Genomic DNA, 27,930 nt, shown 5'->3' on the forward strand with positions numbered 1-27,930 from the left:
ACTGCCTCAGACAAGGAGGTTTGGGGTCTATACTTATATTTAGTTATGTAAAGAGATTCTTTTTTTATGCCTTAAAGTTTCATTTATATTTATTTGTGTATCAGGGTATCATTATGTACACCACAAATGTGTAGATACTCAATGATGCTGATGGGTATATGTCTCCCTGGAATTGGTAATACAGACAGCAGTAAGCTGCCAATGTGTGACGTTGGGAACTGAACACAAGTCCTCTATACAACATTAAATGCAATTAACCGCTGAGCTCTATGTCCAACCTCATTTCTGTCAGTGACTTATCAGGTCACAAAAAAAATTTTTTTACAATAAATTCATTATTATCATTATTATTATTATTATTATTATTTAATACAATTTATTCAATCTGTAAACCAGCTGTGGTCCATTTCCTCATCTCTCCCCAACGCACCTTCCCTCACTCTTCTCCTTTTATGCCCTTCCTCTAGTCCACTGATAAGGGAGTTTCTCCTCCCCTTCAATCTGACCTTTCCCTATCAGGTCTTTTCAGGTCTGGTGCATTGTCTCACTCTGTGGGCTTGCAAAGCTGCATAATGCAGGGGGATGTGTTCAAAGAGTATGCCATTGAGTTCATGCCAGAAAAGGAGCTATGGGCTGCCTTCCTGAAGTATCTTTTTTCATTCTCAAACAGAATATATTTATATATATACATATATATATGTATAGAAGCTGTCATCCAAAATCGCTCATGCAAAAAAAAAAAAAAAAGGCCAGGGCCAGATGGTTTTAGGGCAGAATTCTCCCAAACATTCAAAGAAGTGCTAACACCAGTACTCTTAAAAATATTCCACAAAATAGAAACAGAAGGAAAACTACCCAACTCATTCTATCTCATTCTATGAAGCCACAGTCACCTTGGTACCTAAACCTCACAAAAACCCAACAAAGAAAGAAAATTTCAGGCCAATCTCCCTCATGAACATTGATGCAAAGTATTCAACAAAATACTTAACAACCGAACCCAAGAATACATCAAAGATACCATCCACTATGACCAAGTAGGTTTCATCCCAGGTATGCAGGGGTGGTTCAATATACAGAAATCCATCAATGTGATCCACCACATAAAAAAAAAAAATTGAAGAAAAAACCACATGACCGTCTCCTTAGATGCTGAAAAGCCATTTGACAAAATCCAGCATCCATTTATGTTTAAAGTCTTGGAGAGATCAGGGATACAAGGCACATACCTGAACACAGTAAAGGCAATTACTATACAGCAAGCCTATAGCCAATATCAAACTCAATGGAGAGAAAATTAAATCATTTCCACTGAAATCAGGGACAAGGCAAGGCTGCCCACTCTCTCCATATCTCTTCAACATTGTTCTGGAAGTCCGTGCTAGAACAATATGGCAATTGAAGGAGATCAAGGGGATACAAATTAGAAAGGAAGATGTCAAATTTCACTATTTGCAGATGATATGATAGAATACCTGAGTAACCACAAAAATTCCAGTAAGGATCTCCTACAGCTGACTAACACCTTCAGCAAAGTGGCAGGTTATAAATCTAACTAAAAAAATAAAATAAAATCAGCACCCCTCCTGTATACAATAGACAAAAGAGCTGAGAATGAAATTAGGGAAACAACACAGTTCACAATAACCACAAAGGACAAAAAGTACCTTGGTGTGAACCTAAAAAGCTAGTCAAAGACTTGTATGAAAAAATTTCAGTATATGAAGGAAGAATTAGAAGAATATATCAGCAGATGGAAAGTTCTCCCATGCTCAGGGCTTGGCAGGATTAATGTAGTAAAAATGCACATCTTACCAAAAGCAATCTACAGATTCAGTGCAGTTCCCATCAAATAACTAACACAATTCTTTACAGGCCTTTAAAGAAAAATTTTCACCTTCATATGGAACAACAAGAAAACCAAAATTACTAAAACAATTCTCTACAATAAAAGATCTTTAGGGGTTAATTCTATCCCTAATCTCAAGCTGTAATATACAGCAACAATACTGAAAACTGTGTGGTACAGGAATTGAAACAGACTGGTGGATCAATGGAATCATATAGAAGACCCTGACATAAATCCATACAGTTATGGACACCTGATATTTGACAAAGATGTCAAAAACATTCAATGGAAAACAAAACAAAACAACAACAACAACAAAAAAAAAAAAACAGGACCTTCAACAAATGGTGCTATTCTAACTGGATGTCTACAATATAAAAAAAATTCAAATAGATCCATATTTACCACCCTGCACAAAACTAAAGTCCAAGTGGATCAAAGACCTCAAAATAAAACCAGAGACACTAAACCACTTTAAAAAAAAATTGGGGAAGAACCTTAAACTCATTGGCACAGGAGACACCTTTCTGAACTAAACACCAACAGCACTGACTCTAAGAACAGCAATCAATAAATGAGACCTCCTGAAACTGAAAAGCTTCTGTAAAGCAAAGGACCCTGTTATCAGAACAAAACGACTGCCTACAGATTGGGAAAAGATGTTCACTAACCCTATATCTGACAGAGGACTAATATCCTGTATACACAAAGAACTGAAGAAGTTAAACAACAACAAATCAAGTAATGCAATAAAGAAATGGAGTACGGAGCTAAATAGAGAATTCTCAATGGAGGAATATCAAATGGCAGAGAAAAAGTTAGAGAAATATTCAATTTACTTAGTCATAATGAAATGCAAATCAAAATGACCCTAAGATTTCACCTTACACCTATCAGAATGGCTAAGATCAAAAACTCAAGTGATAACAATATGCTGGAGGTTGTGGAGAAAGAGGAACCCTTCTCCACTGCTGGTGGGAATGTAAACATGTATAACTACTCTTGAAAACAATTTGGCAGTTTCCCAAACAACTAGGAATAGGGTTTCCTCAAAATTCAGCTACACCACTCCTAGGCATATACCCAAAATAGCCTCAAGTACACAATAAGGACCTGAGTTCCTCCATGTTTGTAGCAGGTTGACTTGTAATACCCAGAAGCTGGAAACAGCCCAGGTGCCACTCCGCGGAGGAATGGATAGAGAAATTGTGGTTCATCTACAGAATGGAATATTACTTAGCATTACAAAACAATGAAATCATAAAATTTGTAATAAACTGTGAGATCTGGAAAAGATCATCCTGAGTGAGGTATCCCGGAAGCAAAAAGACACACAGGGTATATACTGACACATAATTGGATATTAGACATAAAATATAGATCACACCTACTAAAATCTGTACACCTAAAGAATCTAATCAAGAAGGAGGTCTCTGGGTAAATGCTCAAACCCCATACAGCAAGGCAAAGAGGATGAACATCAGAAGAAGGAGAAAACAGGGAAGTGTATGGGAGCCTGCTACAGAGGACCTGTGACATGCTCTATCATGCCAGATATCAAAGCAGACTCTTAGTTTTATGGCCAACTTTTGGGCAGAGTGCAGGGAAATTCATGAAAGAAGTAGGAAATAATAAGACCTAGAGGAGAAAGGAGCTCCACAAGTAGAACAACAGAACCAAAAAATCTGGGCACAGTGGTCTTTTTTCAGACCAAAACCATTGATGGAGATAAACTAGAATCCCTGCACAGATGTTGAAAATGGCCGTTCAGTTTCCACGTGGGTCCCATAGTAATGGCAACAGGGACTGTCTCTGACATGAACAGATTGGCCTGTTCTTTGATCCCCTGCCTCTGAGTGGGGAGCTACCTCACCAGGCCACAGCAGAAGACATTGCAACTACTCCTGATGAGACCTGATAGACTAGGATCAGAAGGAAGAAGAGGAAGACCTCCCTTATCAGTGGACTTGGAGAGGGGCATGTGTGGAGAAGGGGGAGGGACGGTGGGATTGGAAGGGAAGGAGGGAGGAGGCCAAGGGTTGTTACAAAATGAATAAAGTATAATTAATTGAAATGGAAAAAGCAGAGTCTGAACAGATAAAAATCCAATATCTAAATGAAGCAGTCATTGTAGCAAAACAAATCTCTACCATTAAAGATGATGAATAAAACATTTAAAATAAAATGATAATGAATAATTCAAAAAATTGGTTTGTATGCAGGCATTCCTACAGGGAATTTTGTCAATCATTGGTTAATGGAAGAGGGCCCATAAGTGTTGCATAAGGAACATTGTTCAGCCATGAATGGTGTGGACACTTGTGACTCCAGCACCTGAGATTTCAGAAACAGGCTGATCTCTGTGAATTTGAGGACAGCCTAGTCTACACAGTAAGTCCAGGGCACTCAAGGCTATTAAGCATAATCATGTCTTGAAAGCCCCCAAACCAAAAACACACAAATATAAAAGTTACTGTATAAAGAACAAGCCATTCCTGATGACACCTAATTGACTAGGATCAGAGGGAAGAAAAAAAAGACCTCTGCTTTTCTGGTCTAGTCTGTTTGGTGATCTGTAGGCCTCCTGTATATTTATGGACATCTCTTTCTTTAAGTTGAAAAATTTTCTTCTATGATTTTCTTGAAAATATTTTCTGGACCTTGGAGCCTGGAGTCTTCTTTTCAATAAATTCCTCTTATTGCTAGATTTCATCTTTTCATGGTTTCCTTGATTTCTTGGATATTTTGTGTTTTGAACTTTTCTGATTTTACTTTTTCTTTGAGAGAAGTATCAATTTCTACGAGTGTATCTTTAGCTCCATAGATTGTCCCTTCCATCTCTTGTATTCTGTTGGTGATGCTTACCCCTGTGGTTCCTGAACTTTTCTCCAAGTTCTCCTCCAGCTCCATGGTTTTCTCAGTTTGTGTTTTCTTTATTGATTCTAATTCTGTTTTCATGCCTTGCACCATTTCTTTCTTCTGTTTGAATGTTGATTCCTGACTCTCTACGATGGTCTCTATTATTTTGTTAATTTCCTTTCTATATGCCACTAATTTTATCTCTAATTGTGTCTCTATTTTTTTGGCTATGTTTGCCAGTGTTTCTTTAAGAAATTTGTCTACTTGTTCTCTCTTTACCTCCAATTGACTGGCCAAGTCTTTGAAAGATTTGTTCATTTCCTCTTTAACTGACTGAATTTGCATGGTTATTGTTCTAAGAGAGTTGTTTGTTTCCTCTTTATGGGCCTCAAATAATAGGGTTCACATAGCTTTAAATTCATTTTCCTGTGTTTCTGATGAATTGGAATATCCATCAATTTGGGAGGTTTCTGTTGAAGTCATGATGTCCTGATTTAAGTTGGGAGTGTTCTCTCGCCAACGACTATCTATTGGCTTATCTGAAACCTTTCCTGTTTATTTTTTGGGTTCTGCAGTTCAGACTGGTACTGTCTCTCTCTAGTGTCTGGAGAGTTCTTCAGAAAGCTGAGAGCAGTCCCATGTCGTCAGCATGTGCTGAGGACTAGCTCTACCTGTGAGAGAAAAGTAAGCAGACACAAATGGGGCAAATGCAGGCAGGCCTTATGTGTATATGTGTGTGTGTGTGTGTGTGTGTGTGTGTGTTTGTGTGTGTGTGTGTGTGTGTGTGTGTGTGTGTGTGTAACTGTGCATGGAAGTATGTCTCAAGGACAGAGTGATAGATAATATTGAACCTTTAAGTATGTGGGAGGGGCTCTGCACTGTATATGTAGCAGGCACTACTTATGGTCCCAGCGCAATTTCAGGCATTAACTGCCTTAACTCCTCAATTGGACACACAGAGCAGGCTCTTCTTTGTCCCAAGTGACCCTGTGTTTCCCATAGTGGGTATGTGGGTGGGAGGTGTTTGAGGTCTGGCTTCTGTTTTAGAAAGACCCTGGATCTGGGGCTCTGCAGATTCTCAAGGGTAAAATCTCTATCAGGCAGATCACTGGTCAGGGAAAGGGCTATCTGGGCTCTCTGCCCTCTGGTTTGGCCCTGTTTGTTTGATGTGTTCTGCCAGCTCAGTGCTGCTGCCACTGCCAGGTTAGGAAATTCTGCTGCAGCTGGAGACCAGGATGCCAGGTCAGATGTTTTCTGCTAAGGCCTGGGGGGCCCTCCACTGTACTCTCCAAACTTGGGATGCCCAGCACTGGTGTGCTTAGATTTTATGGCAGGTCTGCTTGGTTTTGGTGGGTATCTAGCATAATATTTGTCAGTGAGGGATTGGACAGGCCGTGCAGTCAGGGTCTGAGTGACCCTACGGGGACAGTATGTTGACTAACAGATAGAGGACTCTGGGATGAAGGTGCCACAGGTCTGAACTAGCAGTGCAGGGACCTCGATGTCGCAAATATATCTGGGCATAGGGTTGTTTTCTGAAATTGTTTCTCCAACCAAGGACCATGTATGGATATAACTTAGAACCTTTGCTCAGAGGAAGTTCATGGTAGCTCAATAACCAATTGTTTTCCCATAGTAAGGGAAACAGGGACCATCTCTGACAGGAAATCAATGGTAGGCTCTTTGACCTCCCGACTCCCCAAGGGAGGAACAGTCCTGCAAGGCCATAGAGGAGGACTTTGAAGCCAGTCCTGAAGATACCTGATAAAACAGGGCCAGATGAAATGGGAGTAGGTCCTCCCCAATCCTTGGACTTGGAAAAAATCAGGGAGAAGCTAAGGGAGGGAGGGTGGGATTACTAGGGAATAAGGGAATGGGATGTAGCTGGGATAGTGTTAATAAAATGTAACTAATAATAAAAAATTAATAATAATAAAATTAAATATTTACAAACAAAGAGCCAGTTAATGAATGCCAAAACTCAAAAAAAAGTATTATTCATTCATGGGACTTTCAAAATCAAATTTCTCTTTTTGAATGGTACTATATTTTCTTGAGTTAGAAATTGTATTTTGTTATTACTGTATTTCTGGAAATGTCCTTTCAAAGGATGAAACATTCACTAAACTTTACAGACATTATGCATCATGATATGTTTCACAAAGAATCATGAATCTACTTTTACCAGTTTGAAGTTAAAATCTTCAAGTGGGAACATGATCATGTGGGAAGAAGTCCATTCAGGGTGAATCTGAAATTTACCTAAGACATGTGTGAATTCAAAACCTATCCATTGTTTCCAGGCTAGCATGTGAAGGTTTTCATACATGTTGAAACCATAGGGTGTTGCCTTGAGATTGGTACTCTGGGCCTGCTTTCCTGTGTTTGGCATTTATTATGCTTATTTTGTCTTAGAGCTTTTCAGTCTTCCAATGCACTTGGCTGTTATGTCTGTGAATAATCGACTCTATTAAAGCATATTTGTCAGTTCCAGCTTAACTGTATCTCTGTATAATATTAATAATAAAAGGTTTCTCCTTCCTCAACAAACTTCCACCATTCCAATTATACAAGAAGCTGAGATGTATCACTGGAGTTCTTAGTTGTATTCAATTGAGAAATAGTCAAAAAAAAAAAAAAAGCAGACCTCCCCTATCAGTGGACTTGTGGTGTGGCATGCATGCAGAGGGTGGAAGAAGGGGGGGGACTGGGACAGGAGGAGGGAGGAAACCACAGGAAGGATACAAAGTGAATAAAGTGTAATTAATAAAAAATTAAAATAGACCTTCCAAAAAACAAATAAATAAACTGTAGTTAATAAAAATTTAATTAGAAAAGGACTAATATCCAGAATATGTAATAAACTCTAGAGGTCATCTTCAGTGCAAGCCTTTCCGTATTACACCATGAGCATCTTTCTTAACACATGTTGACGGCCATTTAATGACTGACCATAACAGGGAAATGTGAGAAAAGATACTTCACCATAGACTCTTCTCCATAGAAGAGTACAATCTTTGAATGTGACTCTATATCAAATTATGGGTTTCATCCAACAGTTTGTACAGATAGAAAAGCAACTGAAAATGTATATCAGAAGTAAAACATCTAACAATGAAATCTGGGTAATGGGTGTCTGGATGAAAATATTGCAACTGGAAAAAAAAAAGGAACAAGCAAATAAGCATCATTCTTCTGTCCTGTCTGCATCATCACCTGCTTCGAGGTTCTTGCCTTGGTTTCTCTCAGCTGATTGTTACCCAGTATATATATATATATATATATATATATATATATATATATATATATATTCAATTCTTTCAGCCCAATGCTGCTTTTGGTCATGACTGTTTCAAGGAAATGGACCCCAAATGAAGACAGCAAATGACATTTATTCATTCAATATTTAAAGAATTTATTTTTCTGAGGTCCAGAACTCAAATTCGAATTTTTGTGTCAGCAGGACTTATTATATGTAGGCGACAAATGGGACAAGTTGAGTTGTCAGATAGCCAACGATCAATGCATTTATGATGATATTCATGAAGGCAAGGTAGTATACGAATCTTACTGCCTTGTTTATACCTTGTAATACAAATACTGCACTGGTTTAACTTATCATGTTTACAAAAATCTCTTAGTTTTAAAGCGTTAATCTGTTGTTTGGTAAGTCCATTATGGTGGTTATTATGAACATGATTGAAGATGGTAAAATGAGGCAAAGATGGCAAAGAATCACTATCATCAGAAATTTCTGGATCGGCCTCAGAGGGTGGGTGAGGTAGTATAAGTAAGTCGTTAGTGTCTTCACTTTGTGAGCTAGCTGATGAATTTATATTATTGAATACAGTATTGTCACTAGCCACAGGAGTAGGTAAAGTATGCCGATTGAATCTTAAATTGGAAAATGGTAAGGAATTTGTGATAGAATTACGGGTAGAACTGGAAATATCGCTCTCACAAGAATGAACTCTTCTATTATTTTCACTTGATGGTGAGTCAAAATCCTCTAACTGAATCGCAATGCAATTGTCATCGAGTATCTCAAAAACTCCTCTCTTGATGTACCCTGATGGTCCAAAAGGAGATGCAGCCACTGTAAAATCTAAACTAGTATTTGCGGTTTGATCAACAGAAATTATTTCAGAATCCTCTATACCTGTCTGATTAGGACAGGAAGAGGTGTTTGTGTTTTCTTCTTGATCAGTTTCCACAGGGACAAATTGAATTGGCTTTACAGCTGTAGACTGACTGTTATGATCAGTGTTCTCTGTCGATATGTGTTCTATCGTTGGAGATGTTCTTTGCAAATCAGATATAGACAAATCATCTCCCAATTGCAAACCTGTGTGACCATTAGAACCAAGGGAAGACTCATCCATCCTATGATGTGACTGTGTTTCAGACAATACATGATGACCAGCTCTCACATCCTGAGTATGTGGAAGTGGCCTACTTCCTGTTGTTTCTCCAACTATCAGAACTTCTGGACTCTCACTTCTGGTGATTCTATCTTTAATACATGGCCCTTCGATTAAAACATCAGTTATATCTTCCTCTGGTGAGAAAGGAATTACACAGGTTGACTCAGGTCGTTGATGTTCCACTTCATTCTGGCTTTTCCTATTACAGTCATGGTAGGTATGTTCTGAAGGTAGTTCATGGTCAATTTGAGGACTTGTATTCCCATCATTAAAGGTAAATCTCATCTCTCCAGTGATATCATTATTCTTTGGTTTGCACTGACTTTTTCTTGCCCCAAGCCCACACTCCAATATTTTTCTTTGTGTTATACTTTCAGATTGTTGAAAAGAGGTAATCTGGACTCTGTCAGAATCACCACTAGGCACAACATTTGAAGTGCTGGCTTCACCTGTAAACATAAAACAGAAGTTAATCAAAATCAACTCTCAAAATTAGAATGCATACTTCTTTCACACTGCTTCAAAAATAAATAAAATAACCCCAAAGATTCTGATATTTTAATCTGAATTTGTGTCATATTTCACATAGAATCAATAAAAGTCAAAAATGAAAAACATAAAAATCAAAATTTACATACAGAGTTCAAATTTGCCTTTGAAATAACCTATGTTGTTCTAGATATATTTATGAAAAGTTAAAGTGAATCAGAAGACATTTCCACTCAGTTTCAGAATCTCCTATATCACCTTCTAGAGTAATCTATTCTATTATATTAATATAACCAGCAACATGATACTTAAAATTTTAAAAAGATTTTTTTATCTTTCACTCATATTAAGGACACATATATGTATCTGTGTGAGCATATATCAAATGTGTACAAATATTGTTAAAGCACTAAGGAATCAGATTCCTGAGATCTCCAATCCTAGACACATAACTGAAAGGGGGAATAGAAATTGGACATAGTTCCTGTCCAAGAACACAAGGTGATCTTCACTTATATTTTAAAAATTACTTATAACTTAAAAAGTAACTTATAACTTAAAACAAATTCTACACAGGGTGCAATATGAGTCTCAAAATTCAAATTGTATGTTTTAAAAATACTTTTAGTCTATAACTTTATTTTTAATCTCATGAATTGCAAAAAATAAAACATGATAGTGGACATTTATTATACAGTAATTTTTGTTATTCAACCCTGAGAAAGAAAGACCAATTCTTGATAGACCAATTTTGGTAGGTTTTTTCAGTGAAGAACAAACACCTGTTTGTATTAGGTGGGAATCTGTGTGTTAAAATCATTTAAAGCACACTTAACCTTGTAAAACTGTATAGAATTAAACATACACACACACACACACACACACACACACACACACACACAGATATAATTACCCATTATCACTACCAAAATTTTTCTGAGGATATTAACAGATGTCCTTTGGGGAGGATATTAGAATTATGCCAAATTTCATTTGTTGATATACAGTGTCTTTGTATGACTTCTGTAAAGAAGAAATAGAAGTGACAAACAAATACATGGAAAAATGGTAAATATCATTTGCCACCTTAGATGTAAGTGAGTGCATATCAAGATTCCATTGCAGTGCTCTCTCAATGATTGACAGTCTTTTACTACCATAATTGTTCTTATTATAGCAAACAGTTTACAATTTACAACCAAGAAAAAATAAAATAATAGTGTTTTGAGAATATTCCTTGTTGTAAAAACCTTAAAAAAGACTTTTAGTTTGCAACATAAAACTTCAATCCCAACTAAATGTTTGTTCTGCTAAATTATAGAAAATATTAGTTTTGTTTAATGTAAGATGCTCAAAAAACTCAAATATACAGAAATTTTAACAATGTTGAATTTGGAGTATTCAGAGGTCACTGACATCTAGTTGAATCATTAAATCTTGGAAGCCCTTGGCTCCTCCTTCCTTTTCTTTACTGAGACATATTACAAAACTTGAGTATTTCAGGTTCACCTGTTTGATACTCATGTGTTTTTTTTTTAAATATTGACTCAGATTGTAGATATCTCATTTGCTTTTATTATTTGCCATATATTCTCCAGCAATAACTTTGCCAAACAGTAGTGCTCCATGCATTTAAAATTTTATGATGCACCACTCCACTGATATTGGAACAGTTTAAATTACTGTGATGTAATGTAAGACAGTTGTTCACTCTCTGCCAAATTTTAGTAATAAAAGAAAGATGTTAGCCTGAATCTTAAAAAAAATTCCAATAGGCACATCCTACAAGTGATTGTCTACACCTATTATCATCAAGTGGAACAATGTCATAAAGGAACTCCAAAATAGAGAGCCATTATGTAACAGTGCTTTGAAATTTTGCTTCAAAAACAGTAATAACAAGGGGCAAAGAGGATAGCAGATCATGCCATGTCAAGGTTTGGTATTGTTCCCAAGGTCTAACAGGTATAGCAGGAAATCTTTTCTCCAATGCAGTGAGTGGTGACATGAAAACATGGTGGTCAGCAGCAAGAAAAGTAACAAGTTCATTTTGAAAGGCTCATTGTTAATTGGGTTTAATTCTAGTGTGAAGTGACTACAACTGAGATGTTTGGAAACGGAGCTGAAGATGAAGTGTCTCAGAAAATTTACACAGCATACACAATAGCAAAAAAATTTCAGGGTAGATGTATAGAAGAGAGAAGAACCCCTGTGATAGCTGTATTAACAAAGGGAAGGATAAAGGCCAAAGGAAAGAGTAGCAAGAGACAAAACAGAGGTAAAAACCCACAGAACCCTTCACATATCACAACACAGATTTAAAATGCAACAAAACAGATATTTCAGGATTTACATACCTTAGAAAAAACCCAGAGAATCTTTGTTTTCAGTATTTTATTGGAAGAGTTGCAAGAATATATATCCAGCATGGTTGCTACAACAAAACTGCATAAAGACCTCACCAGTACACATACAAATAGGGTTACAGTAACTCATAAGATTCCCCAATCCTAGATGAAGAGTTATAAGCAGTGGATGGTAAGAGTGTATAAATAGGGAGTTTCCTCCAAAGAACAGAGAGGTTATCCATTCCACAAAGTAGCCAGCCTTAGACACATATAAACATGAGCTACAGTAAATTTACTCAGTAGTCATTACATTTGTATATTACATTATTGAAAGGAGGGGCCATGGTTTGAGAAGTTAGAGATAGATGGGAGGACTTTCAGGTGAGAGAGAGAGATTGAAATGATCAATGCAGCCACTCCTGATGAGACCAGATAGACTAGGATAGACTAGGATCAGAGGGAATGGGAGGAAGACCTCCCTTATCAGTGGACTGCGGGAGGGGTACACGTGGGGAAGAGGGAGAGACAGTGGGATTGGGAGGGACGCAGGGAGGGGAGTACAGAGGTGATACAATGTGAATAAACTGTAATTATTAAAATAAAAATAATTTAGAAAGATATAACTTCCTAATAAAGATCTATAATGATATATAAAAAGAAATGATGTAAATATAGTGTACTCATGTATAAAATTCTAAAAAGAAAACATAATATGCCTACAAACAGTTTTTAAACAAGGACCAGACTAGTGCTGATGTAGTAACAAGATGATTCAGAGACAAAAGAAATTTCCACCATTATCAGTGGATTTGGGAGTGGCTTGGAAGTATATGGGTTAGGGAGGGGATGAGGGAATATGCTAATATTGGCTACAAAGTAAATAAGCTGTACTTTATAAAAAATAATTGAATTAAAAAAAATAAAGAAGTCTACAAAAAGTTTAAGCAAAATTGACAAGACTCCTGCTGATGCAGTAACAAGGTGAATCAGAGAGAAAGGATGATTTCTTTATTAACAGTCCACTGTGGAAACCCAAAGCAAGTGTCCTGCAAGTATTCTTTGAATCCTGGCATGCAGAATAATATTACTGAGAGAAAAAATGCTTAAAAGCAGCAGCACAGTGTTCCATTCAGAGGAAATCTAGTCTGCCATAGGGTAGAGTGTGACTCACTAACACCTCAGCAGAAGGATGAGCAGAAGCAACTGTACAAAGATTCTATATAGCCAAACTCCAGCCAAGGAAAGCTTTATTGATTGTCTTTTCACCTACCTAAAGACCTAAAGACACCTTTAGTTATAAAACCTCTTCTTAACTTATTGATCACATCATCTATTTGCAAGAGAAATAGCAGAAAGGGGAACATGAGAGGGAATCTTTGTCATATTTTACTGTGCAAGATAGGTCAACGGCCACATTCTTATATCTCATGGCCAAGGTACTCAAATGGACATTTAATGAATACTCCAGATATGATAGTGTATATTAGTTTTGTATTTCAAGTTAAATTATTATATAATATTCATTTTCCATGGAATTATTTCTAGGCTTGTCTAACATGATTTTGATAATACGTGTGTTCTTCAAAATATATGACTAATATAGAGGCAAAAAAATGAAGTAAGTTCCATTTAAATTTAAATCATTTACATATGTCTTCTGGATGATGTGTTTTAAACAGACTTTCTGTCATAATGAAATAACTTAAAGCCTATAAAATTAACTTACATAATGTACTACAGAAGTCAGTCTACTTTTCAGCCTTGGTAGAAAGGTAAAAAAGAAAGGGAAAGTGGTTTAAAATAATTGGTAAGCATATCAGAACGGAAATGGTAAACATATGGAACTATTTTGATGTGGCATGATTTTTAAAATCCCAAATTAGTGCTGATCCTTAAAGACACAAAGAAAAAGTAAAATTTTCTTTGATTCATGCAATACTCAGAATCCTAGAAAAATCAGTGTATTTTAAAATAATGCAAAATGCTGTTGCTTATATGTAATATCGAGTTGGGCTCTTTTCTCAGATAATGTGTTGTTAGTAGGTTTCGTTTTTTTTTTTTTTTTTTTTGTTGTTGTTGTTGTTTGTTTCTTTTATTTTAGTTGGGTTGGGTTATTGGATTTGGATGTTGTTGTTGTTTTTGTTTTTCTGGTTTATTTATTTATTTATTTATTTATTTATTTATTTATTTTTGGTCAACCTAACTCAATCTAGAGTCATCTGTGGATGAACTACAGCTGTGAAAATGCATCCATTTTATTGGCCTGTAGGCAGGTTTGTTGTGCAAATGCCTGTTCAGTGATTGATGTGAGAGAGCTAGTTCAATGTTGTTGCTGCCACACCTGGGAGAAAAGGATAGTATGGTGTAAGGGAACAGGCTGAGCATGTCAGGAGAGCAAACCAGTAAGTAGTATTCTCTAACATCTCTTCTTCATTTCCTGCCTGTAGGTTTGTTCCTTGAGTTCTGCCTCTAAATTCTCTTCAGGGCGGATTATAGTTTACAATATAATACTGTAATTTAAAGTATACTTTATTATAAGATTACATGAACCTCTTTCTCCCCAATTTAATTTTGATTATGGTGTTTCACTAAAGAAATAAACTAAGACATATAATAATAGATAATATTTCTCTTTAACTACTAAGTAAGGCATAAGAAAGACAAGAGACAGACCTTCAGTGATGCATCTCATTAATATTTGAGCAAAATAATATCAGGGATGAGGGCATGTTCAGAGAATACATATTGGCAGGATTTTCCATATCATTCTCAATATTTTGTTGATTTGGAGTTGAAATAAATTAACTATCATACAAAATCAATATGCTGGGTCTACAATAGTATATATAAGAGCATGCTACAAAACCTAAATTTATATTGTATGATCTAGGGACTTAATATAATACTATTTTCAAGTAGAAAACTTTTAATAATCCTTGGCACTAGAGTAAAAATTCGTATTTCACATTGTGAAGAAAAATATAAATTCTTTGGTTAGAATACATATTTGTTTTTATTTTTTCAAGGTTACTATTACAGTCACTATTATGCCATGGAGATACCCCTCGGAAGATGCATTTTATGTTGTATGAAACCAGAAGCATTTTTGGTAATTTCACAGTAGATAAGTCACAGTATGGTGCCTAAACTTAGTTTTAACCAATCATAATAATTTCTCAAGATTAAAAATGCCTCCACAGACAGACATAATTGGCTAAGGATAAGAGATAGTTATCATAATGAAACATTGTTTGCACTGTTGAATTTCTCCTGCATCTTACTTTATAAAAGAGAACTATAAATTGCTAACATATATGTAAAATTGATGACTATCACTAAATACTAGAGAATATTATAAAAATAAATGGCTATGTTAACAATCCTCCTGAAAATGGATGTCAAAAAATTAATGAAAGTTCCATGTCAGAAATTGACAATTTACTGGAACCCATTTTACTGAATAGCTATTCTTTGGATGAGAATTAAAAAAAAAAATCTGTAACAGTATGTTCACTGAATTCAGTGGTGACCTAGTTCAGGTCCAAAGACAGTCAATTAGCCAAACTTCAAAAGGCAGTTCAAACATGCTGAAATGAACTCAACATGGACAATACATGGATTTCTGGCAGTTAGATCAATGTCAGCATAACCCAGGAACTCGTTATGATAGTTCCCTGGCTACCAAAAGGAGCAATTTGCTTTACCTCTAGCAAAAGGAATGTCTTGCTCTCCAATTAACATATTCCTATGATGCCTATGAGCATATCAAGTTCCATGCTAGCCACTAGGTTCTCCCATTCCCTACACAAAAAATGCCCTTCAAATCACCCATAGCTACCCTGGCCTCCCGCAGCTACTGATCCTACTTATAATTTAGATATTTTCACTAGGTATTCTTTATTGTCCATCTCCTGCTATTCTCCCATCTCTTACAGAAAACTCTGGTGTTGCCCAGAATGCTAGATATGTTTATTCTACCTTTCCTTTCTTTTTGCTGTGCATACTTCCAAATGCCTCTGGCTGTTCTCTTTTTCATGCTACAATAAATACTTTCCATATGGTGGAACAATCATGTTGTCACTTGATATAACTTACTTTCCATCCATGAACTTTCTCTCCAAATTTGTGAATTTCTGCATCTTTTCCTAGTCTGACTTCTGGTAGATGGACCCACCATCAGTGTATCACTTGCATTTCTCTTTGATTTACTTGGCCTTTCAAGCACAGGCTTGGATGGTGTATTTTCCACTTGTCTCTGGTTGTCCTCCATATTTTCTTCTCCAAGAAATCTTGTAACATGTTTTGCAGCTGGGTTCTCATAATTATTCTTAGCACCACTTCCTTTCACAGAATTAGGAATGTGTGAATTGTTCAGTGGTCCCCCTTTCCATGATGGAGATTTCCTTTTTTCTCTTCCTGGTTTGACTTCATATTGTTCAAAGGTATTTGGCTGGTAATTAGGAGTATCATATCTAAGCATATTATGTATAGGGCCTTCTTTACCTGTTATCAAAATAAGAAGTAAGAAGGGATTCTAAATATCAAACACATCATAAAATACTTCTAAAAAATTTGTTTTATAACCTGCATAGGTCCTCTGCCTATATTTTATGGCTGTTACCTTTGTGTTTTTCAGGGAATACAAACATTGAGACTGGGTGTGATCCTGACTTCTTGCCTATTTTTTTTCTTACTATTCGGTTTTTTTTTTTTTTTTTTTTTTTTTTTTTGTCTGTCCTCAATATAAGGGATTTAGTACTGTCTTACTGTATCTTGTTTTGCCACGTTTGGTTGCTGTGTTTTGGAGGCCTGTTGTTTTCTAAAGGAAAACAGAGGCAGAATATATCTTGGGGTAGAGGTGATGTGGAGTGGAGCTAGAGGAATATAAATAGGTAAAATTGTAATAGGGGAGTACTGTATGAGAGAATAATTTATTTTCTTTAATAAAAATTTCACATGAAGAAGAACCTAATGAATTATCTCATTCATGAATTAAAATCTTTCAGAATCAATGCCTTTGCTTATATAAACAATATTTAAGTAAAAGAAGGAGAGTCCAAATTCATTTTAGCAAGCTTAATTTGTTCCTGGATAAGTTTAGAAACGTCTTGGACAAAATCAAAAACTGCTTTTTTAAATTTTATTTTGAAAGGTTATCTCCACCAACAAAATAAGCCAATTTCAGTCAGGTAAAATGTTAAAATAATAAGCATGGAATCTTATGAATGTAGAGAGAGTGAGGAAAACCTGAAGGGGCTGGAGCTCAACAGCGAGAGCAAAAGAACCAAAAAATCTCTGCAAAGTGGTCTTTTCTGAGACTAATACTCCAAGGACCATTCTTAGAGATAACTTAGAACCCCTGCAGAGATGTAACCTATCGCAGTTTAGTGTCTAAGTGTGATCCCTAGAAATAGGAACAGGAACTGTCTCTGACATGAACTCAATGGCTGGCTCTTTGACACCTACTCCTCCCCCGATGGGGGAGCAGTATGTAGCCAGTACTGATGAGATCTGATAGGCTAAGGTCAGAGGGAAGGAGAGGAGGATCTCGCCTATCAGTGTACTTGGGTAGAGGCATGGTGGAAGATGAAGTTGGGAGGTGGGATGGTGGAAAGAGATGAGTGAGGGGGCTAAAGCTGGGATAAAAAAAAATGAATAAAGTATAATTTATAAAAAAGGAATATTTCTTTTTAAAGGGAAAATGTTTTAAAAAATAATTGAATTTTTTACAGCAGGTTTGGTTTCACCAGCTTCAGGGGACAAGACCAGATAAAGTCACACCCAGATTATGGGGGATAGTGTTTTCATTGATTGTAGGGAAGGTACATGACATGTCTGCCACACAGTGGACTTGTCCCCATATTTGGAAGTACACTGGTTCCAACTCTCCAAGGTGAAATGAACTCCAGATAAGTACTGTCAATACACAACATGTTTCTCCTTACTTACTTCTCCCTGGGGGTGTGATCCTTCTTCATCTCCCTGGTTTTGGGACTCCCCTCCTCCAACAATCAAAGTTTCAAATGCACACCTAAGGAAAAATTTCGATGCCTACATTCCCTAAATTGCCTAACATCTATGTCTTCGAGCATCCTGTTAGGTCCAGGAGTTTCTTCATGAGCTGCACAGAGAAAGCAGGTGCTCAGGCCTAAACTCACAGACTGCTTCAACTGCACTTCCCTAGCTGCAGGTGGTCCCACAAATGTTAGAGAGCAAGAAAAACAGCCTGCCCTTCCTGGACTTAAGCAACTTTACAGCTTTTGGAACCCTTGCCTCATTGATGATGACCAATGTCAGAACGAAGCAGTCATAAACAAATACTCTACCACTTGTTCATTTATGATCAACAAAAAGCTTGGATGGTGGGTTTCAGATGTAGGATAAGCAGCTGAGGTGCCCTTTGTAACCAGGTGAACCTGACTTCCAGGTTCTTCCAGCATCTCTCAGTCCCTAACCATTACAAGACACAGCTGACATACCCCACCCCCTATCCTGAAATGTCCAGCCTAGGGACAGGAGCTTCCTCATCTCCAGAGGCTCTTCACTATATAATCCAGATATTATGCTTCCCTTCTCTCTTTCTACATTTCCTCTCTCCTCTCTGCTTTCCCTCTGTACTTTCTCTGCACACACACACTTTCTCTTTGCCTCTGCATGGAGACTCACCTGGCTCCATTCATTGGGACCAGTGAATGTACCTAGAGTTGCTCCAGTAAACTTGCATGTAAATACTTTAATTTGCATTGAATTAGCTTGTTTCACAGGTAGAAATAAAGATAACCTAACACTCTTATAGGAGTTATCAAAAATCAATCAGTTTTAGTCCATGATGGAGATACTAATATGATCAAACAAATTATTGCAGTTACGGCTCAATACTAATGTTTTAGTTCAAGTTTCAATTTTATTTCCTTTTCATTAATTATTTATACTTTTATATGACATATTTGTACCTTTTATTTCTAGGGTATCTTTGATAATACATGCACTTTTGGTAATGCATGGGATTGTTTTAACTATAAGTCTATTGTAGACAAAGGCAAATTAAAACAAAAATTGTAACTCATACTGTTACCAGGAATTTGAGTTAGCCAGAAAGTTTAGATCAGATGAAGTGAGTATGTATATCTACTACACTCCATATAAAATCCTGTTAAAGTATTGTAGGAAAGGCTAGGGTAAGTTTGTGCACAGTGAGGTAACACTTAAAATGACCACCCCACTGTTGGAGAAAATGTAGACATGAAACAGAAAAATTCAGAGGCTTCTCAAAGTGTCAGCTGGCAGTCAGCCAGGCAATCTCTCTGAAGCAGAGAAAATAGCAAAAATTATGGGATGGTCCTTCCAATTATAAGAGGGAATGTTGAAGAAGGAGAAGAGTTTGTTAGAGTAGGAAATAGCATAGCATGAGAACAGTGCAGGATCTGAGACATGCCAGAAAGCTAATTTGGAGCCTTAGATAATCATAATGGGTAAATGTTACTAGTTACCAGACGGGCCTGGAGGTTGGTTTGGGGTTTTGTTATGTAGTGACATGTATATGCCAACGGAATAATTGGACCTACCTGGCTGACAGAAACATTCCTAGAGTCTCCCCACTGGAATAAAGTAATATCTGTACTTCCGTCTTGAATTGTATCAGCACAATCATTTTTAAAATGTTAGACTATGTCCACTAGGAAGGAACATGAGGATCTCAACTGAGACTTATTAATGGAATACAATATATGAATTTTCTTTGGATGATGTTGTATTTATGACCTCTCAGAAGAAAAAAAAATGATAATATATAGCAAACCGCATATTAAGATAACAAGTATTTTTAAACATTGTGGGAATGCACACAGAAAGTGGACCAAAATGCTATCTCAAGCTGTTTATACTGGCCACCACACAAATATGCTATTTCCCACACTCACATTGGGTAGAAGTACCTGGAAAATATTCTACTGAAACAATATTCCTTCTTGTAGAAAATTTAAAAAAAGTTTACTGATATACAATGTATTGGATTATTAGCATCTCATTGTTTAGCTCTAGCTATATTTAATTCATGTTTATGATAACATTCAGAAGCTTCATGTCATGCATAGCCAAAGTTTCTAGAACATTACAATCAGTGAAAATTGAGGTCCCTTACTTTCAGTTTATACTTAATAATCAAAAGTTTTGAGGTCTCGTTTCTTCCTATCATCTGTCTTCTAGTAGCTGAAACTGAAATCATTGCTTTGGTTATATATCCTTGTACTACTTTTGTCTTGGAAAATTTAGACTCAAACTGTGGGTTTTCGACTTGCCTCTCTTTGGATTCCAAATTATTTCATGTAAATTTCCATACAAATGACAAATGATCATTCTGTGATCATTGATTTTCTTTAGTAAAGATAACACTTTTTACTCTGTTGACATCTCAATTGGTTGAATTGCCTTGATCACTATGGTCATGTACAAAATTTGTTATCTCTACTTTTTTCGTTGTCATACATTCAGATTGTTTGAAATCAAATAGTTGTTCTATAGTAGAATTAATAGTTGGAATAAAAGAAAAATAGTCTTCTCCATGTGACACCAAAAAACCAAAGGAAGTAAGAAAGTATCTAAATAACCAGATTTAGTTAAATGTAGTGTTTTGAAGATTCACTTCAGATGAAACTCTCAGAAAAAATGTAACATTTCTTAAGATTTTATATAGATTTAATGTTTATATATTATTTCTCAAACTCTACAGTCTAAATTTGTAAGAAAGGAGCAGTTTAAATTCATTTTAAAGGTCTGAATAAATTTATAGAAAAATCTATAGCAATTTATATAAAACTATACACCATTGGGAAGATATGCCAGAAAAGAAGTCTTAACAGTATATGCTAATACAACCAAACAAGCATATTGCAGTTAATATTCAATTCTGGTGGTTAGCTAAAAAATGCATTATTGTAAATTTTTCATTACTCTAAAACATTCCCTTTATGTTCATGCATGTAGTGGTCTTTATAATACACATCCTTGTTTTAAGTGATGACTATTGTAGACAGTAGCAAAATGAAGCAAAGTTTAAATGCTTTAAATAATTTGAGGAATTCTTAGTGCTACAGTGATTTTAAGTTTAGAAGAATTGCTTATTAGTCCATATTATTAGAATAAACATAACCTATACCTACATGTAAGGACTCACAGAAGAACGAAACTATTACAGTAGACTATTCTTTAGATATATTTAAGGCAGTTTTCAAAAACAAGGTTTTATGACTTTGGTTAGTAACATGCCCCATACTCAGTGAAAGAAAAACGTAGTACTATCTGTGGCTACAGCAGTTTATTTTTCAAAGCAGACACTATTGACATATAGAACAGAGAACTATATTTAGAAAACAAATCCTGCTAACTGTAGGAAGTTTGGTAATATTCTTGTTATCATCACACAAAAACACACTAGACATAAGAAACATCACATCCCCTTTCCTTGGAGTGATTATTAGCAATTGTATCAAAAACTTTAAGAACTGTTCCCCAGGAACAGGTAAGGTGGCTTTCAGTTCGGATCAACTTGATTATAGAATGTTATTACTTTGGGATATTGAAACTTTTGAATGTGTCTGTTCTCAAAAAGAAGGCATAAAAAATTTAAACAAATATATTTTAAAACATAATGAATACCAGTACCTAACAGAAAGTATGAAAGAGTAGTAGACTGAATAATTGCCAAAAAATTAATAAATAACAAGTCCAAACTGTTGTAATATTAGTTGTTTTTTATACAATATTTCCAGGATGAAGCTTTTTTTTAATTGAAGAAACTTCTATATAGATTAGTTTTTGAATTTACTATGAGAGTTTAGTTTCTCTGCACAGCCTTAAGCATAAATAATTTCTACATGGTTAATTTGATATGATAGACAATTTCTCTTGCTATGATTTTTGAATTGGTAAAACTACAATCTCTTTAGTTGTTTTAAGTATGCTAATAACATTGTATATTTCACACTGGGAGTAAATAAGAAATAGTGAAGTTAGAGATAGATTTCTCAGTATCTGTATTATTGACTCAGGTGTCTACATTGCTATACTGGAGAACACTGTCAGATATTTGGCAACTTTTAGCAAGTCTCTCCTTAACAGAATTGTCCACAATCACAATTATACCATGACTAACAATATTCTTCCCCATTTCAGATCCACTTGATTAGAGCTTTTCCAACATGGAGTTTGGGTACTGAGGATGTTGAATTCCTGAATTTTTGTAATAATGACAATGTAAGTTATAAAAAATGGCGGATATTGTAAGTCACCATATAAGACTTGTCAATATATACTAAGATATCACCTCATTAACAATAAAAATAAATTCAACTGTTCTAATTCACAGAATCATCGCAGTTCCTGGAGAAAATATTCTACTGAAAAGGTATTCATTGTAGAAGGTAGCTAAAGCCTGTGTGCTCTCCAGAAAGGGGTACATGAACTCTGTGGCTTCCTCCTAGAGGGTGCAGCCTTGCCAGGGCACAGAGAATGATGATGCAGCCACCTCTGATGAGACCTCAGAAGCTAGGGTCAGATAGAAGGGGTGGAGACCTGGGTAAAGGGCATAGGCATGGAAGAGAGATGCTAAGTAGGATTGGGAGGAGACATGGGAGGAGGCTGCAGTGGGATGAAAAGTAAATAAATTATAATAAGTAAATAAAAATAAATTTCAAATGTTTGTACTGGTGAGTAATATTTTTAATCTGGTTTTGCTGAATTCTATAAATTATCTAATTTATTTTTCAAAGGATGCTAAGAAAACATACATTGTAAAGGAAGACAAGCATATCACTCCTTTCAGTAAATTTAGATGTGACTTACTTTCTATAGGTGCTCCTTCTTTTGGAAGATTTGGGTGCGTGATTCTTGCATGATTTCTGATAGGTGGACTTGCAGTCATTGTTTCAGATCTATGTTCTTCTGACACAAATGACCTTACAAATATTAAGTCATATTCAGAATTTTCAGTTTGTGTCTGGTTGTTCTCCATACATTCTCCTGCAAGAAATTTTGTTAAGTATTTTATTTGCTTTCTTAATTTTGGATTAAAGTCTTAAAATTAACTTATATCAAGGGAGCACAGTGTCTTGAAATTCTCTGGTTTGTGACTTAAAAAATGTTGAGTTTTCTTTTTTCCTCTTGCAACATGTTTTCATATTCTTTAAGAAGACTAGCTAGATTTCTACAAAATTAAACAAGGAATATTACATAAGACCACTTATCTAGCTGGACAAATAAACATGAAAAGAAATTGAAAAGAACTCCAAAACTGTAACATGAATTTTCTTTAAAAAATGCATACAGTTTGTTTATAAAGAGCATAGATTGATTACCAAGACTTGGCTATTTTACATAGTTTAAAATTTTCAAAATTAATACATTTGATAATACACAGCATAATTTTTAATTAATTTCTCTTTTAATTGCAATTTATTCATTTTGTATCACATCTGTAGCCCCCTCTCTAGAACCCTCCCAATTCTAGCATTCCTCCCTCATCTCTTCCTATGCCTTTCCCCCAGTCCAATGATAGGGACAGTCCTCCTCCCCTTCCATCTGACCCTAGCCTATGAGGTCTCATCAGGACTGGCTGCACTGTTTTCCTCTGGAATGATAAGGCTCTTCCCAAGGCTCCCCCATCAGAAGGAGAGGATCAAAGAGCCAGCCACTAGTAAGGGGAACAGGGGCTGTCTCTGAGAGCATAGTATTATAAGCAAACGGAAAAGAAATGTTTGGATCATTTCCCTTGAGAAAGACTCATCTTATCCTAAATAAATTTAGAGAAATTTAAATGAGAATAAAAATATTATATTTTAATATTTCTCTCAGCATACAACATCGTAGACTACTATAGAAAACCTGTCAATAAATTCATTGAGGTTCATGGTAATTACATTTTTATGATGATTTACAGTACTCTTTTTTAATGCTTTAGTAATTACACTTTATTCACTTTGTATTCCCTCTGTGGTTCCTTCCCTCCTCCTGCCCCAATCCCTCCCTTCCTTCACCCACTGCATGCATGCTTCTCCCCATGTCCACTGATAGCTAGGTCTTCTTTTTCTTTCTCCTGATCTTAGTCAATTAGGTCTCATCAGGAGTGGCTGCATTGTCTTCTTCTGTGGACTGGTAATGCTGCTTACCCCTCATGGGGAGTTAATTAAAGAGCAGTCCAATCAGTTCATGTCAGATAGAGTCCCTGATCCTATTACAATGGAACCCACTTGGATTCTATAGTACTACTTGTGGATTGTTCATTGAATGTTGTTGTTTTATTATTCATGAGGTTAAGTCATAGGAATGTTGAAGATCATAAAAAAATTAAACAAGGCATATAGGTTTAAATTAGTTTAAATACTCTTAATGTTGCTAGACTCTAGAAGTAACATAAATTGCCTCTCAAAACAAATGAGTATATTGATCCTAGCCTTATATACTTGTAATAAAACCAAAAGAGACAAATTGTTAAAATAAACCCTCCACAGACAGACATAAGGCTACAACTATAAATATCAGATTATAGTGAGTCTTTTAAGATATTATTCACCCCCATTTAAAACTGGAGAAAATTGTAGTCCTGTGGATAAATTTCATAACATCAATACATCAATATTCTTCAGTTTGGGAGCCTAACAGCAGCTCAGGGACACTATCCTTTGAGTTGTAGGATGTCTAACAGAATTTTTGGACTCTCAAGGCTAGTTGAATACATCACCACACTTATTCTTAATTCTGGTAACCCACAAGTATTTCATGGCATCTATGTATGCCCTGTTGGGAAAGACATTTGTTTCCAATTAAGTTCTATTTGATTTGAGTTTTATATTTCTATTTGTTGTGAAAAGTGGTGTATGACCAATAGCTCAAAAAAAATCAACAACCAATAGAATTGCTACTAGATATATGAAATTGTTGAAGATAATACTCTTTATGTAAAGGTATCATCAGAATATGGCCAAATATCATCTCAAATCATTTTCAACAGCTATCATTACAATAAATAAACATCAAATTTCACAGATTTGCTAATGTTGGTTGCATATGTATCATTTTCTACTAAAAATGCATTTTTGGTCAGTTCAATAACATCACCTCATGATTTTGGTCTTCACAAAAATCTTTGCCTTTACTTGAAAGATAAGATGAGAGATAACAAGCTGTGTCTGGGTGCTCCTATGAATTATTTCAGTGCAGATCACATACGAATAAACTCCAATCCAGAGATGTAAATATGGTAGTGTTTTGTTAATCACAAAATGGTTGAGAGAACATCTTTTTTTTTGTTTGAACATGTATAATTTAGTGATTGTTCCTTTAATGTAAACACATAGAAATATCTACTATTTATTTATTTATTAGGAGCTCATAGGTAGTAATGGTCATTTTTTTTATCAGTTACATTTTATTAACTCTGTATCCCAGCCATGTCCCGATCCCTCATTCCCTCCCAGCCCCTCCCTCCCTCCCTCATCTCCCCCGTGCCCCTTTCCAAGTCCACTGATAGGGGGGACCTCCTTTCCATTCGTCTGATCCTGTTTTATCAGGTATCTTCAGGACTGGCTGCAAAGCCCTCCTCTGTGGCCTAACAGGACTGCTCCTCCCTTCGGGGGTGGGGAGACCAAAGAGCCAGTCATTGAGTTCCTGTTAGAAATAGTCCCTGTTCCCCTCACTTTGGGAAACCAATTGGTTACTGAGCTACCACAGGCTACATCTGAGCAGAGGTTCTAGGTTATATCCATACATGGTCCTTGGTTGAATGTCAGTCTCAGAAAAGACCCTGTGCCCAGATATATTTGGTCCTTGTGGAGCTCCTATCCTTTCTCCATCAGACTAACTCCCCTTCTTTCTTACGATTCCCTGTACTCTGCCAAAGGTTTGGTCATGAGTCTTTGCTTTGAAAACACTGCTAGTTAGAGTCTTTCAGATGCGCTCAGTAGACTCCTGTCATACGTTCAATGCACATCCCATCTGTCTTTCTAAATGAGGATTGATCATCTTACCCCATGTCCGCTCAATTGAATATCTTTTTTAGGTGTATAGATTTCATTATGTTTATCCTATGTTATAGGTCTATATAAGTGAGTATATCCCATGTTTGTCTTTCTCCTTCTGGGATATTTCACTCAGAATGATCTTTTCTAGATCCCACCATTTGCCTGCAAATTTCATGATTTCCTCCTTTTTGATTGCTGAGTAGTATTCCATTGTATAAAAATACCACAATTTCTGTACCCATTCCACCGTTGATGGACATCTGGGTTGTTTCCAGGTTCTGGCTATTACAAATAGAGCTGCTATAAACATGGTTGAGCAAGTGTCCTTTTTGTGTACTTGAACAAACTTTGGGTATATACCTAGGAGTGGTATAGCTGTGTCTGGAGGAACCACTATTCCTATTTGTCTTAGAAAGCGGCAGATAGCTTTCCAGAGTGGTTGTACCAGTTTACATTCCCACCAGAGGTGGAGGAGGGTTCCCCTTTCTCCACAACCTCTCCAGCATGTGTTATAGCTTGAGTTTTTCATCTTGGCCATTCTGATGGGTGTAAGGTGATATCTCAGGGTCGTTTTGATTTGTATTTCCCTGATGGCTAATGAAGATGAGCACACTCAAGGGTTCAACATTAACCATCACTCTGTCCCTCGAGAAACTCATCCACGCACACTTACACACACAGACCCACACAGGCACGCGCACACACACGCTTGCATTTGCCCCGTTTGCGCCTGCGTACTTTCCTCCCACAGGTACAGCTAGTCCTCAGCACACGCTGAGAGTGCTCAGCTTCCTGAAGAACTCTCCAGACACCAGAGAGAGACAGCACCAGTCTGATCTGCAGAATCCAAAAACAAACAGGGAAGGTTTCAGATAAGCCAATGGCCAGAGGTAGGCGAAAGAACACTTCCAACATAAATCAGGACATCATGACTTCACCAGCAAACCCCAAAATCGATTTATACACCAATTCAGCAGAGGCACAGGAAAATGATTTTAAAGCCATGCTTGCCCAATTATTTGAGGCTCATAAGGAGGAAATGAACAAGTCTTTCAAAGAGATGGCCAATCAATTGGAGGCAAAGAAAGGAGAACATCTTTAAAAAGCTCCAAAGAACAGAAAGAGACACTGTTGAGTGAATCAAGTATCACATAGCTTTGTTATGTGTTTTTCTGTGTTAATAGGGGTGGTGATGAACTACTAAGGTGCCAACCTAAGAATCCAACAGCTGAGCTGAAAACTAAAGCTAAAAACATTGAGAATGCATTCACCAGAATTATAGCAGAACATTTTCTAAGTCCTACAAATTCATAATCAAGCACAACCAACTAGAATACCACAGAGAAATGAATAGATAAGAACTCTAGAGTCATCTGAAAATGAAAACTCACTTTTCTAAACATTTATCAAGCAGGAAGAGAAAATCTCTGAAGGAAGTTTGTAAGAAATTGTGTTTACATTTAAAAAAATCAGAGAGATGTGAAACAACACAAGGATATAGATTTACTGGTGGTTTTGGAAGTAGTTTTAGCAAACAGATGTGAATGACCACAGACCAAGATTAAAATGAGAACAAAATATAACTAAAATTGAAAGTTAGGTGGACACAGGATCTGATGCAAATATAACCTCAAATGAATATTGGAATCTACATGGGTCCCTTCAGATGGTGTCCACACAGATTTTAGGAATTGCAACATTATCCCAAGTAAAACAAAGCCTAAGACAAATTAAATTTAAGACTCAAGATGGAAGGGCCAACCACACAGTGTCTATAAATAGCAGCTCAGCACTGGGAGGAGAGTGACCAGCAGGTCTTACTGTGGGCTCCAAACTCCTGCAGTCTGTTTCTCAGGTGAAAGAAGAATCCATGTGAATATGCAAAGATCCAAATTCCGGCCACCAGGATGTTTCCAGGAAAAATAAAATAAAATTCTAGACTCCTGCCC

Source organism: Meriones unguiculatus (genome assembly GCF_030254825.1).
Source record: "Meriones unguiculatus strain TT.TT164.6M chromosome X unlocalized genomic scaffold, Bangor_MerUng_6.1 ChrX_unordered_Scaffold_31, whole genome shotgun sequence".
Lineage (NCBI taxonomy): Eukaryota > Metazoa > Chordata > Mammalia > Rodentia > Muridae > Meriones > Meriones unguiculatus.